Raw genomic sequence first — 14,723 nt, 5'->3', positions numbered from 1 at the left:
TAACTTCTAATTATTAGTAATCAAAAATCGTATGTGACATATATTACGTATAATTGCTAATAATATCCGTAGAAAAATAACAATGATAGATGAAATGCTCCAAATATCAGTTATAATTGGTACTACAATATGTTATGTAACGATTATTATTAAAAATTTAAATCCACATACTCAAATTGGCGAATCAAAATTGATCCTACAGATTTAAATTATTATGTATTATGACATCTCATGTAATATATCAATCTGCCATTTTATTTTGCACTCTCTCTGTCTCTCTCTTTATACAGAATTTATATATACAATTTGAAATAAAGAAAAATAAGATTTCCCCACTGAATGAACATATGTTGACAGCTTTCAAAATACAAATATAATACTACGGATCGAGAATCTCTTTTTAATGTAAAAAGACGGTGGAGAAACAGACAATACCATCGATACCACCGATATACGATACCATCTGAATATATGTAGATATATGGAGAAGATTCAACCAATTTGTATTTTCACAATAGAGAGTGAAAAATATCTGGACGACCAAAATAAGCAGATTCAACCCAACCGATAAGCGCAAAATAAAAAATAATAAAAGACAAATACTAATTCCACAGATGAAGGATATCTTAAAAAAAAATCTTTAAAGAAGTTTTCGAGCAAAACTCACTTGTATAAATGAAAAGCAAAAATTAAAAAGCATCTAGAATCTATTTTACTGGCTACATTTAATTATAATCTTGGATTATTATTTATTTCTAATTTCTTTGTATTAAATATCGTAATATTTTGCTTCGAAAAATCGATTCAAATAAATATAAAAAACATTACGTTCTTCTCCCTAGTTATCTGAATAACATCGCACTGCATGGTCATTAGTCTATCTAAAGTTATGCTAATTTCCTTTCCCACTTATTCTGCGTTTGTCTGATTTGAAAGGCGATATGGGAGACTCGCTTTGGAATACTTATGATACTATTTTATACAGCATGACGTCAATGATGCGCAACGTTTGGAAACAGCTACGTGAATCCATAAACATACAGAATACAAGCAACGATTCATAAATGTAAGAATACATATAATATATGTAAGATATCGAGATAAAAGTTTACTTCACCAAACACATTTCGAATAATCACCTCGACTCCAAGGGGTTAAAAAGATTCATCCTTCTCGGAAGACCAGCTGCTACAAGGCGTCTTTGTCGACGCGAGTGTCGTGACAGCGTGAACGACAGTCTAAGTATAATCGCGACTGATCGAAGGGTCAGAGATGTCTACCCCGAGCCATCAACCACCCTCAAAGGAGCTCGAAAAAAAGAGGAGCAGGGGGCTCAGGAACGCGATACGATCTGAGCACAGGATTAGGCGCGTAGCAAACATTATCGACGAGATTTCACAGATGAAAGACTGGCGGGCGGGTATCGAAAAAAATGCCTTTACATCAGATTAAGGCGCGATCTCGAGCGCGAATCTTCCGCGATCCACCCCTAGAACGAATCGCGGCACTGATACGATACCAGGCCGATATGATACCGGTGGATATCGGTGTCGGATGGACCGAGGAGAAGCGGAACACTCTTTCGCCGGCACGCCCCCTCGTTCCCGGATCGATCCCGGGCGATTTACGGCGAGGATCGATTTGATCGACGATTAAGAGGACCGCGCTCTCACCCTGCTGTCTCGCCTCGACGTCGGGCAATATTTCTTTGGCCGTGGGAGGACGCGAGAGGGAAGTATTAACCCTCTCGGACGGCTTTTAAAACTGGGTACGTCGTTGCCGATTAATGCCGGCCGCGCGTTTTTCGTGTAAAAGCGCAAATTGAATTTATCGCGGATTCCAATCGAATATCGAATATCGAATATACGGGACGATTGGAAACGCGCAACAGGCAGGTATCTTCAATCCTTTTTATCACGAGTTTATTTTTGTATATCGAGTTCGTTCTATTTCATCATGCTTTAATATAATATAGTGAATATATTGAAAGCTGTATTCTCTTTCAAAAAATTAATTGAATGTTAATGAACACTAGATTAATATCCTAACAATTTAATATACATATTGCTACAATAAAATAAAAAATATAAAAAATTATACATTTATATTAAAAAATTTTAATAATAATAATAATATAACTTGAATGCGATAAGTTATATATAAACTACATAAGACTATTTACTTGATGTTGCAAAAATATATTGGAGACTATATTTTTATATTAAAATATTTTCTCTTTTTTAATAAAGAAATCGGTAATGACAATCGAAATCGCCTAATATTATAATTATATCATCTCTCTATCACACCCAAATTATAATTATTATTTTGAGTGCTTCGAAAAAAATAATGCACACATAATATTCTGAGACCACTATTTCACGTATAACTAGATATATAAAATTAATGTCGTTAATTAATTTCGCTAAACACAACGGAATTACTAAGATTGCTAGAATCGCTGAAGATAAGCAGAAAATGTATAAAAAACGTAAGATAAAATAAAATAAGACGTAAAATAAAATAAAATACAATTTTAACGAAGACGAGGGATCTCGTGCACATCGTCAAGTTGCGCGAGAATTCCCATGACGCGCGGAAAATTAGAACTGCGCGGACGATGAGATTATACGGCGCGGTAGGTAGGTAGATAGGTATGGCTATTGTTGTATGCCGACGAAAATTACACTCTTCAAAATCCATTGTACTAGATTGCCGGCCGTACCGGTAGATTTTCTGCGTCGTCCCTGTCGTCGTTGTCATCTTCGTCTCCGTTCATCCTCGTCCCCTATATTATTGTTCATCCTCTGGACGTTTGCTTTCGATATACGAGACTAAATCTCAGTATCGTATTATTGAGATGCATCGCGAGACGACAAAATGTTTCCACGAATTCTATTAAATTTTTTCTAGATTTTATTATTTTACCCGTTAAATATTTTCCTCTCTCTCTCTCTTTCTCTAATAAATGCATCTTTTTCTGTTATATTTTATATTTGCTAAGTTTTATAGTATCTTGTTTCGTAAAATTACATTACTTATATATTAATATACTCATTTATTAATAAATTATATGTATATAAATTCTATATTTATATATTATATAAAATAACATTTTTACAAAGACATATTTTCCTCTCTTTTTCTTGCTCCAAAATTAAGAAATGTAAAATTCAACGTTTTTTTCTTTAATCTTCACATATTTCCTAATTTTCTATTCTATTAATTAATCTTTCCGAACATAAATAATAATCACGGAGAACGAAACAGTAAATTATTGCGTTAAGACAAATGCTTATTTTGAACGGTTCGACTGATTTAACGCCGCATTTTTATTTAGCGCCATTGGAAGATAATACATACATGTGCATGTAAATAAGAGCGATATAAAAATCGAGAAAGCAAAGTCATTTAGATAGCGCCGAACATAAATATCTTCACACGAGTATCTGGAACAGAGATAAGGATAGGAAACTGCGGTGTACGTATGTCTGTGTGTAAAATCAGAATATATAGTTTCCATTAAAACAATTGGACGACTCTCCGGGAGCTTCGATTCGATATAAAACGATTTTGCAAAAAGTCGCATAAATATCGATTTCATGAGGAAATTGCAATATGTCAGCTCTGTTATCACAAATTTCGTTTTTTTTTTTAATTTCTCATTCAGCTAAAGAATTTTATCAAGTTTCACAAGAGCAATCATTATTTTTAGTCTGAAAGTGAAGATTAATCTCCCAGTTATTCTGCGAAAACAATTCGAAAACAATTTATAATCTTTCTTTATAACTCTTCCAATCTTTCACTTAAATTAATAAAAGATCGCAAAAAATCATCGAAGAAATTCATATTAATAATAAAGGCAAATATAAATATAATGTACATAGTTTTTATTTTTTCAAGTGCGATAAACTTATAACGATTATAACTTACGCTAATCATATCATTTCTAATATCGAAAGATGGAATTTGCTTTCAGTAATTAATCAATATCAGTTGATATGTACAGGCAATAATTAGTATCGAAATTTTGTTTTCATATTGCTTGAATAGTATTTTTTAATTTCCTATTTTATGGATGAAAAAAAATATTAGCGATAAAAGTAGATTCATTCGATCCGTCTACAAATGATTGTATATGTATATCTTCTCAAATTTCTTCAGCAATATTATTTCATCCGCGTCGAATTTAATCGCGAATTGTGATTTACAAGGAAGAGAAAGAGAGAGAATCGCCGGCGCGACAGAAGGAAATTACGGCGATATCGATCGAAAATCAGCGATGAGTATATGCAATTATTGAAGGAGAGAGGGAGAGAGATCGACGAAGGGGTTGGAAGCGATCCCCGCCCGGGACACAAAAGAGGCGAGAGGAAGACAGAGGGGAGACCCAAGAGAGAGATAGGGGGAGAGGAGGGCAAAACGGCGAGGCCCTTCGTGACCGTAATCGGCCGGTCGGGAGGAGACCGCTCAGATCGAGCCACACGGAAATCCACTTGAAAAGTAGCCATTACCTTAATTATTGGTCTTTCTAAGAGAGGCCATGGGGGCGGCGGGACTCTGCGTATTCAGTATCAATCGTCGACGGAATCCCGAGGATCCCTCGGGATTTGCTCGCGATATTCTCGTCACGGCGTTGAAAAAGGGAGACAATTTTGATTTGCATTATTTCTTTATCGATATTGTCTATTTTTACTAAATTGCGCGAATAAGAAAAATAATAATTAATAAAAGAAAAAAAATAATAAATAAGAAAAAGCAAATAAATACTGATTCCGATTATCAATTAACAGTACATCGATATCCGTAAAAATATGTCACAATCAAGAGGAAAAGACTGAGACCAATTAAATCGACGAAAATAAAGGCGAGAAATAAATTGTAGCAGGAGCTGAGTAATTTTCCTTTTGATCAGGAAAGCGGGAAAAAAGACGTGATTAAAGCCGGGAATTCGAATTAATTGGCAACGGACGGACACTTCGGAGAGAAAAGGGAACGAGGGGAGATCGGTGTAGAATCGAGAGTAGATCGACCTTTAATAACCGCGTATCGGCGTTCACGAGGCCGGTTCTTCAAGACTCTCCAAAAGGATCAACGAAAAAGCCTCGATCGAGCGAGGCATCGCTCACTTAAGGAATTAGCGATAATGGCGGTGCAACGCCGCGCAACTTCGTTGCACGCTATTTCATAATGCAACGCTATCGAAAGAAGGGAGAGTGAAGTGGATCCACGGGGGTGAGTTAGCGTACCGCTAGTAATTCACGATGCTTTTGCGCGGATCGATTAGCATTCGATGGAGAACTAATGCATCTGAACTTGCGTGCTTTCACTAATGCACCTTTTCACTTCTTCTTAAGTTTGAATCAATAATTCTGTCCGATCAAAATTTAATTAGCTCTAACAGATTTATAAATTCTTGCACAAATAATCTCTCAAATTATTTTGATAAATTTACTTCAATTGCGCCAAAAATAAAAAAGAAAGAGTGAATCATAAACTATATTGCATGTTCATTTATTCGTGAACATCCACAAATGCGTAAATACACATCATATATATCCATTAAGACTCCAAGACTATCGATATCGAAGAGGCATAAACGCGATGCTATGGTAGATCATTATTATAACTGATGAAGAATCAAATGTCGATTTATCCGCATTCCTTTCAGATCATAATTTCACAGAGCTGAGAGTATATCAAGAAAAGTTCTTTTATTCGTTTCTTCCTCCCTTACGCGTCAATTACTCGCAGAATGCATGCCAAGCACGTACGTACGCACGCACGCACATACGCGTGTATATACGTACTTAGGCATAATTATACTCGCGCGATCGTGAAGCTGTTATTTATTTAAGCAAACAAAAGAATCGTTAACATATTCTTTTCACAATTATCTTTAACGAAATATCGATATTATAATGGCTGGTGATTCTGGAAGCAAAAATGGGGCAGAATTTATATCACGAGGATATGTTTGGATATTACATTCTATTAATCAATAATATGTGCGTAATTTAATATATATAAATAAACAAGACTTAATAAATCCCTATTTAACAATTAAAGTGTCAGATTATTGTTGGATTAATTTCAAAATTAAAATCCAGAGTTCTGATATTTCTCTCTTACATGTCTTTATTAATAAATCTGACATTGAAAAAAGACTCTAAAAAGAATTTAAAAAGCGCTTTAATTTAAACCCGTGCCTTTTGCAATCAGGTGCAGCGTGTTGATCGCGTGAAAATTTTACGTTTAATAAAGTGTGAATAATGATCGCGAATAGGATGCTGCGGAAATTTTAATGCGCGTTAAAATGCCCTCTTTTGTGTCTTGAAACGAGAATGTAACTATATATATAACTGAGAGATTTCCTCACACATATCGGACATTGCTATACCTCGCTATATAATACATACATGTCGCAGTTCTCGAGCTTGATTATCCCGATGGAGATCCGTATCTGGTGGTAATTAGGCGTCTAATTAAACCGGTTAATTAATCACTAAGCGCGTATGTAACACGGACTATAGCATGGATATGATGGTCTTATGCAAAAATTCATTCGACAAAATGTCTATTAAATGTCATTGTCATAAAATGTATATATATAAATTATAAAATATTGATAAAGATGCAAAGAATATTAAAAATTAACAATATATTTTCAACTTTAAATTTCGGATATGAAATATATCCATTATTTTCGTGTATTAATTGTTTCTTCTTGTAATGAAATTTATATTATAGACTGTCTCCTCGTTTCGTTAATTTATATATGACCAAATATATAATGACATCTATAAATAATTATTAATATCATATAATCACATATTTTATGCGCGTTTAAAATCAAAAATTTAATGTTCACCACGTTTAAAATTAATCAAATGATTCAGAAACTCACTCACTCACGCTCGAAACTGCGAAAAACCTGGCGTCGTTCGCCAATGTTCGATTAGCGGAAGTCGCTCGTTGTGTTTTTATCTCTCAGTCTACTGAAAGAACAATCGACAATAATGCCTTTATCCGTTCGACCTGGCGTCGATCCGGCAAACTCTCTTTTTCGTTGGTAGGCACATGTCTCATCATCAATGGACCCCTGTCTTTCTTACGTTTATTGACCACTTGCATTCCTTCCCATAATAGAGGAAGAACAGTTTCTACTCAAGACCATTGCAGTTGATTTATTCAAACGTATAAATCAAAAGTATGAATAGAGAGAGAAGATATTAATATATAAATTATTAAATATAATATCGATTCATATGTGTGTTACCAATTAAAATATTTCGCAAGTTTTTCATTTTGCATAGCGCTCATTATATTGTCTATGTATTTTCCTTTTTTACATTATATCAATCGCGAGAAAAATATTTCAACATAAGCAATAAGTAAATAAAATTACTGATTGAAAAAAATTGATAATTTTTATGAGAAAAAGATTACATTTCCAGAGAGAAAATGGTTTAAAATCACTTATATATTTTAAGTTCAATTTATATAGGAAATCGTTTACGTCATGCAAACAATGAAAAAAGATGAGGAGAATATATTACGTTCTAAGCGCAGGTTAATTAAAAAAACGTACGTGTTCATTATCGATGCACGACGGCTGCATCGGCCAATCGGTACGGTTGCTACGATTTTACTGGCCAATCAACATCGATTTATAACATACAATACGTGACTCGCAAAAAGACAATTTCGTTATATTCTAATATTTTATCTGGCTGTACAGAATGTCCCAGGTAATATCATAATCTTTCATTCTTTACAAAAATGTTCACAAAGTTTCTATTTTTTTTTAATTTTCTACAATATTGAATTTTAATATTTTTATAAGTTTTAGATATTGTAATATTAAAATATTAATTAAAATATTTTGTGTTAAAAATGTAAAACACACTGAAAAAATTGTACGAAGTATAACGTTTGCATGAACACTTAAAACTTAATTTTAATACATTCTTAAATTTTTTTTATTATTTATAATTAGAAAATTTGGTATATTGTATTTGTAATAAAGAAATTTTTTCTGTAGGAAGGATTGGTTTATAAATCTTTGTAGAAAAATATATGCAGAAAATTTGTAAAATTGTATGATAAATAAATAAATAACAAAAATTATTTCTTAGCTAACCGGACTCTTTCTTATCTAAAATATAATTGCTGAGATATTTGATGCAAATTTAAAAAATTTTCATCACACAATAATTTTCTAAAAATATAAATTTCGTAGAATTTTCTACAGAAAGATCAATCACTGACTTCAAGAATATTTTCTTTAAATCTGGGACATTCTACGGAAATAGATTGAATCACCATACATATGTGATATTAATGTATGCATCTTTCATTAAAATGTTTATATATGTCTCGAGATTTGATTGCGAAGTAGAGCGAAACGCATCAAATAAAACGAACGCTAAAGGGTTGAGAAATCTCGATTACTGAGCCGGAAGTGCGTCAGGCAATGAAAAATCAGCCGCCATCGCACTCGCAATAATCGAGAATTCCGTCAACGATAAGACGATCTGACAGATGACGTCCTCTTTGTTGCTCGGCGTCATCGTTATCGCGACGGATGATTTGATTTCTCGGTCGATTTCTTATTTTGCTTCCTCATATTCCGCGTAAATACAGCGCCCGCCACCGCTCGCAATAATTTATCTGTTTTTCATTCCACGATCGACGCGAAATTTTCCACTCTCTGTGATGGAGGCTGCAACTGCTTCTCCGATACAAATAATGGAACGTGATAATAGTTTTGCCGACGAACTCACGTCACACGAACTGCAGCTTGAAATATCTTCGTTTATCGTGAGAAATTATTTTTAACTGATAATTATTCTCAGCGATCAACAATATTAATATTAAATTAAATTAATGTATCTAAACAAGGTATATATTACGAAAATATTGTTTGAAAAAATAAAACGCGCCGTGAGTAAAAATTAAAAAAATCTTATAACAATTAAATTAAATGCATACACTCGAATTACGTTGTTAAAAAAAAAACATATACATTATAAATTTTGACAGATATTTATGTCACAAGTGTAAATTTGGAAATTATGAAATTCAAGAGAGAGAAAAGCGAGTGAAGCAGGAATCGAGTCCCGGAGGGTCGATCCGGATTTTCATACCGAAGGAACCTCTTCCACACACCAGGGACTATTAAATTTATGGTTCTCCCTTCGTCGAAGGGGGAGACGATAACATGCATAATAAGCGCGCCCAGATAACGGGTGACGCATAAGTTACGGCCTCGCGATAAACGAGGCCCATGCATACCGTGGAAGGTTACTCTCGATGGTCGATGGTCAAAGGGCCACGGAGGTGCACCCAGAAAGCTCTTTTGAAACTTTTATATCGCGCTAAGATTAAATAGATCTCAGATGCATTCACACAAATAGATGATGTTTCACGTTCAGTTAAAACATAAAACATTCGTGTTAGAATTAATTTAATATATAATAGTAATAATTTAATATATAATTATATATATTTAATTATAATAGAGCGCAATTTTTTACTTGTATATGAAAATATTTGAGAAAGTGTTCTCATCTTTGTAAGTCGAAATTATGAATCAATTTTGAATAGAGAAAGATATAATTAATTATAATTAATTATTATCGATAAATATATTATTTGAATCGATAATTCAATTTTGTATAAACATGTACAAAAAATGAAATATACAATAAACTATATAAAAAATAAAATGTTTAATAAACTATACGTTTTATTTTAACTATCATCTACATTTAATATCAGTTGCTTTCGAGAATGAGAACATTAATATTGCTCGATTTGCAATTTATCTTATCGAAGCATATATATCTAAGAAAAACATTCTCTCGCTTAATTTAATATATGAATTATCAGTTTCACTCGTGTTTTGCGCGAACTCCGCAAAGAAATGTGTCAATATAATTTCTCATGCCGCATGCGAATGTCGAGATACACTGAGCAATTATTATTCATATGTAACGACAAAGCTGTATGATGCCGATTGATCCGGAAGCTCCGCGATATATTCAAGCCGCGGAAGATAAATTTTTTTTTTATTTTTATGATTTTGACGCAATCTACTAGAGACTTTGTGCTCGCTAATCTCATTTTCGTTATAAAAATAATATTAAGTGTCATAATAAAGTATTAAATTTCTGTCGTAAAAGTTGCTTACATACTTAAATTTTGGCGGAAAAGTTTGCTGTGAAATTAAACATGACGATCTTATATCACAATATTTCCGAAAAATCGTTAATTGTTAAATAATCGACGTAGGATTATTTTAATCAAAGCAATTCTTTCTCTGTTAATTTTTTTAATAAAATTAATTGTTAAATCAATAAGTACATTTGAAAAAAAATAACTGTAATATTACATATCTTTTTCCATTGATTGTTAATGTCTTCATTCGATGCAGCTAATATGTGGTTTCCTCGCGAAAAAAAGAGTGAGCAGATTATCGACGACGACAATACTGAATTAGATATGTATCGGGGTGAAATTCATGGGTGTCTCGTCGCACATCTTAATCGCGGAAGCCAAGTATGCACCTCTCTCTTTGTCTCTCTCTCTCTCTCCCTCTTTCCTTAGTCGAGGTCGGTGTCTTCACGAAGGCGCTTATCTTCATTCGCTATTGGAAACTATCGGGATAGAGGCGAGTCTGACTCGCCGAGCGATCCTGAAAAACGCGACCTGCTTTCCTCTCCCGCTGCCACCCCTTCTTCTTCCTCCTTATCTCTCGTAGGTCTTCGTCTTCCGCCACGCGATTTATCTCAGAGCCCGTTTCACCGGTTTCCGCTCTCTTATCCGCTAATTTATTTCTCGTATCTCTTGAAATCTTAATATAATGACGCGTCCGATCTCGCGCGAGTGTGATTAGACGGTGGCACAAGGTATGTATGCGTAGAGAAAATCGGAGAGCACTTACCTTATGGATTTCTGCGGATGTCTGTCACCTCAGGCGAATTGGCACGTTCCCGCCGCCATCGTCAACGAGCACTTCCGCCTCTTCTTCGGCCGCGCGTCTGCCGCGCTACCACGTGCACCGCAGGATGCCGCTGAAACAATTGACACGTCGAGATAGTTAGAATGATTCAGGAAAATTGCATATGAGTATACAGGCTTTTAAAATGTAAAACAGATCATTAGAGCGTAAAGAGCGAGTAATAAATGTGTCACTATAATATGATATTTTTTCTATTACAAGATGTATATGTATATTTCTCCATCACACATATCGTAAAAGATTGTAATATGTAATATATGTAGAGAACTTGGTATTATAATATAGCTCACACACAGTAGTTGACAAATGTCGTAATTACGAGAACCGTGAGGAGAGAGCGATAAGCGAGATCATATATCATTTATCTCAAATCTGGTTATCATTCAGTGATTACGAGAGATAAATGTCGGCAATGAATTTGCCTCTTCGATACTTTTATAGTTTGATATGTACGTATCGATAATATACTTATCACTGATTATTTGCTTCAGAAAAACCAAGCGTGCCTTTTTTTATCTTGACATTTATATATTACTTTAATTACGAAAGTTTCGTTTCATTCGGGGACTTGAAAAATCAACAATTCCGAGAATCTCATAATGATTACATTTATAATAGAATTTTATACATTTCTCAAAGATGATGCAGCTACCTTAAAATGTCGGCAGGTGCAAATTGCAATATGTTAATTTGATAACTTTTTATTTAGATAATTTTCGTTGATAACTTTTCGATCGAAAAAATCAGTGTCAAACATCTTAATGATTTAATCTTATCAATATTAACGTATTGTGTTTCTTCCGATTAACTTTGTATTACCCCCCCCCCCAAGCTAAAATTCGAAAATGTGTGAAATTGACCAAACACTCGCAACGCAAATTTATTTATCTCTCAAGAGAAGATGATAGGTAACGTCAAAACCTTTTTTTTTTTTTTTCTGAAATACAGCCAATTTTTAATTTTTTCCCCAAACTTTAGGGGCCTCTAGCTCGGAAGGGGGTTCATTTGCGGACCCATGTTCATAAGAAAAAAAAGTCTTATTTTGACCTCTAAAATACGCTCCTAAAGTTTAGTGCATCATTTCAGATACATCCTGTATTTTATTATGTATAATATATTTCTCTAAAAAATCTATTTTTATATAATATTTTAGATAAATATAAATATCATTTTTACAATAGTAAATATGTTAAAACAAAAAATTATGAAAAATTCAAATATTTAGGAATCAAAGCACTTATTAATTCGAACCTTCTTGCATATGTAAATATCCTAATTAATATGTAAATATGCTAATTAAATTTCTTCTGAATTTTTACTGTTAAGGAAATCGTAAATTTGCCAAAATACTCGTGTCAAAAGTCGCAAGCTGCACTCGAGACTGCTTGGTTTCCTTTATTTTATCATGGGGAATCGTTGAAAACGCTTTAAATCCTTCGTTTTATATCGTTTTCTTGTTCGTCCACCTGGTGAAGCTTGTTGTTTTTCACACAAAAATCAATTTCACGTTAATTATTCTACGTGATTTTCGTATAATGCTTCAATTGCTGATTCAATAAAAAGCATTTTATTTATACTGCAGAATCTGTCGAAGAGGTCTTGGTCTATACAAGGATTGCTTATATCGGGTGCTCGAATAAAACTCGGCACTAAGGATAAGCAACAGAACGACGCGGCGATTGAATTTGCATACAGTGGCCGCAACCGACTGTCGAGATTTGCCGCTGTAATATTTATGAGAGACGACTTCCTTCGATTGTTTGTAAGCAGCTACGTATAAGTAACATCGTCATTGTACACTCACTGTAATCGTAGTGATCGTTTTGTATAAAAATTGTCGCAGAGAAAATTAGTTTTAAAGCGTGATCAAAATCTGATAATTTTAATGATATGAAGACATCTCGTAAATTATTCTCTCGGCCAAAAACATGATAGAATTAAGACCAGAAATCAGATTTTTCGGATTAAATTGAAAATGTAAATAAAATGTAAGAGAAACATATTACATATCATAAAAAATATTTACTAATAAAATTACGTGAAATATTATTTTTTATTTCTTTTCTTAATTTAAATGATATAAAAGTCTTCAGATTAAAAATTATAGGATTGCTAATAGTTTTACGTTTTAAAAATGTAAAAATTTTCGCCAAAAAAAATCGACTGTATATTATACTATATATTAAACTGTATGTATTATAATCAACAATTCTGACACATAATATTGCTGATGAGTAATGTGATGCTGAATGTAATAATTAGAGCAAAATTAATTAGAACCTGCAAGACGCATTCGCGAAATATTTCATGCGCAATTTATTGATAATAGTGCCAGTCGGTACCTTTTACCCGAGTCTATGATCAGTTGAATAATCATTCTTTATTTAGCGTCCGAGGACACGTTACCGGATAATTTATATATAACTGGTACATAAGATTTAATTTCTATCGTCGATTATACCAGCATAGAGTTACATTTATAAGAGAATATGAGTGCATAATCGAATAAAAAAAAAATTCTAACCAAAATTGCGACATCATCATTGATTAATGCGCATCGGAAAATTCATCGAGAACGGTATAATCGAAACATCGCTTAATATATCGGATTAATAATGCATGCAAAAAGATTGTAATCATATGAATTTTTATGGAAAAATTACGATTCAAGATCGCTCTATTTTTCAATCTTTTTAACGATTAATTAAATCTCCTATTTACATGTTTGCACACGTATATATTGCATATTTCTGCAACAATTTTTACTATTATTCTATCCTATTCTATATCTTAAAAAATCAAAGACAAACTGATTTTTACTGAATGCTTTAGATTTCTGAAAGCCTTATATATATGAAATATGTACGTCATAATAGAAATTTTATTAAATTCTATTTTATTTCTGGACAAATGAAGCGATGTTTGAAATTCTGCTATGGTTAAAATTATTTATTATTATTTATTATTATTGAAGTATGTAATTATTAATTATTTATTATTATTCAAGTATGTAATTATTAATTATTTATTATTATTCAAGTATGTAAATAGAGAATATCTTTCTACTTTCTCCATACGCATCTAATTAAATTTTCGTTTAAATTTTCTTACTTGTCATTCTATCTTTCCGTTTGATAAATTTTGTAAAAATATTCTTATCCTTTATCGAAAAATTCGACATTCTCGTTTATGTAGTGTCTCGTCTATTATTTAGAATTAAGGATCGTCGCACTGGTTGGTACGGTGGCTGCGGTATTGCAATTACGCAAAGATGCATAGGCAATGAAATACAAACAATGCTTTCTTAACATAAGTACATCGGGCGTCGCGCGCGCAGAAATGCATTCGTAAACAATAATAACAATATATTTGTGTCCGCGGCACACGTTAAAGATGCACACGTGCGTAGTCATCCCTTTCGCTCGTCTATATACGTGTGTCTATACGAGTGCACATGCAGTTGATGGCATATTGGCGCTGACTCGTATTCCTACAATTGCAACATATGCGTGATTTGCTAAGTAGCTAGAAAATTATTATCAAAGGAAAATCGCTTTATTTTCTCATAAATTATTGTTCCAAAAATAGAATTGGACATGCCCCTCCTCCTCCCGCGTGAATTAAAGGAAATTCAAGCGCCGCTGGTGTCATTTACAGGACTGCGTGTGTGTGTGCGCGACACGCACACAACGCGACG

At 33.3% G+C, this 14,723-nt stretch overlaps 1 protein-coding gene across 1 annotated transcript in view; it reads right to left on the bottom strand.

Annotated features, from left to right (window-relative positions):
• Ntan1 (N-terminal amidohydrolase 1) overlaps window positions 1-14,723 on the bottom strand; it is a 50,798-nt gene that overhangs the window by 13,238 nt on the left and 22,837 nt on the right. The window contains exon 4 of the mRNA XM_083085009.1: window positions 10,949-11,078. The gene's annotated coding sequence lies outside the window, so the exon portion shown is untranslated. The remainder of the gene's footprint in view (window positions 1-10,948; window positions 11,079-14,723) is intronic.

The sequence above is a fragment of the Camponotus vicinus genome, unplaced genomic scaffold, assembly GCF_025532165.1.
Source record: "Camponotus vicinus isolate PSW18456_S1 unplaced genomic scaffold, iyCamVici1.0 SCAF_12, whole genome shotgun sequence".
Lineage (NCBI taxonomy): Eukaryota > Metazoa > Arthropoda > Insecta > Hymenoptera > Formicidae > Camponotus > Camponotus vicinus.
The sequence above is the reverse complement of the archived record's forward strand: the minus strand, read 5'-3'. Positions and strand labels throughout refer to the sequence as shown.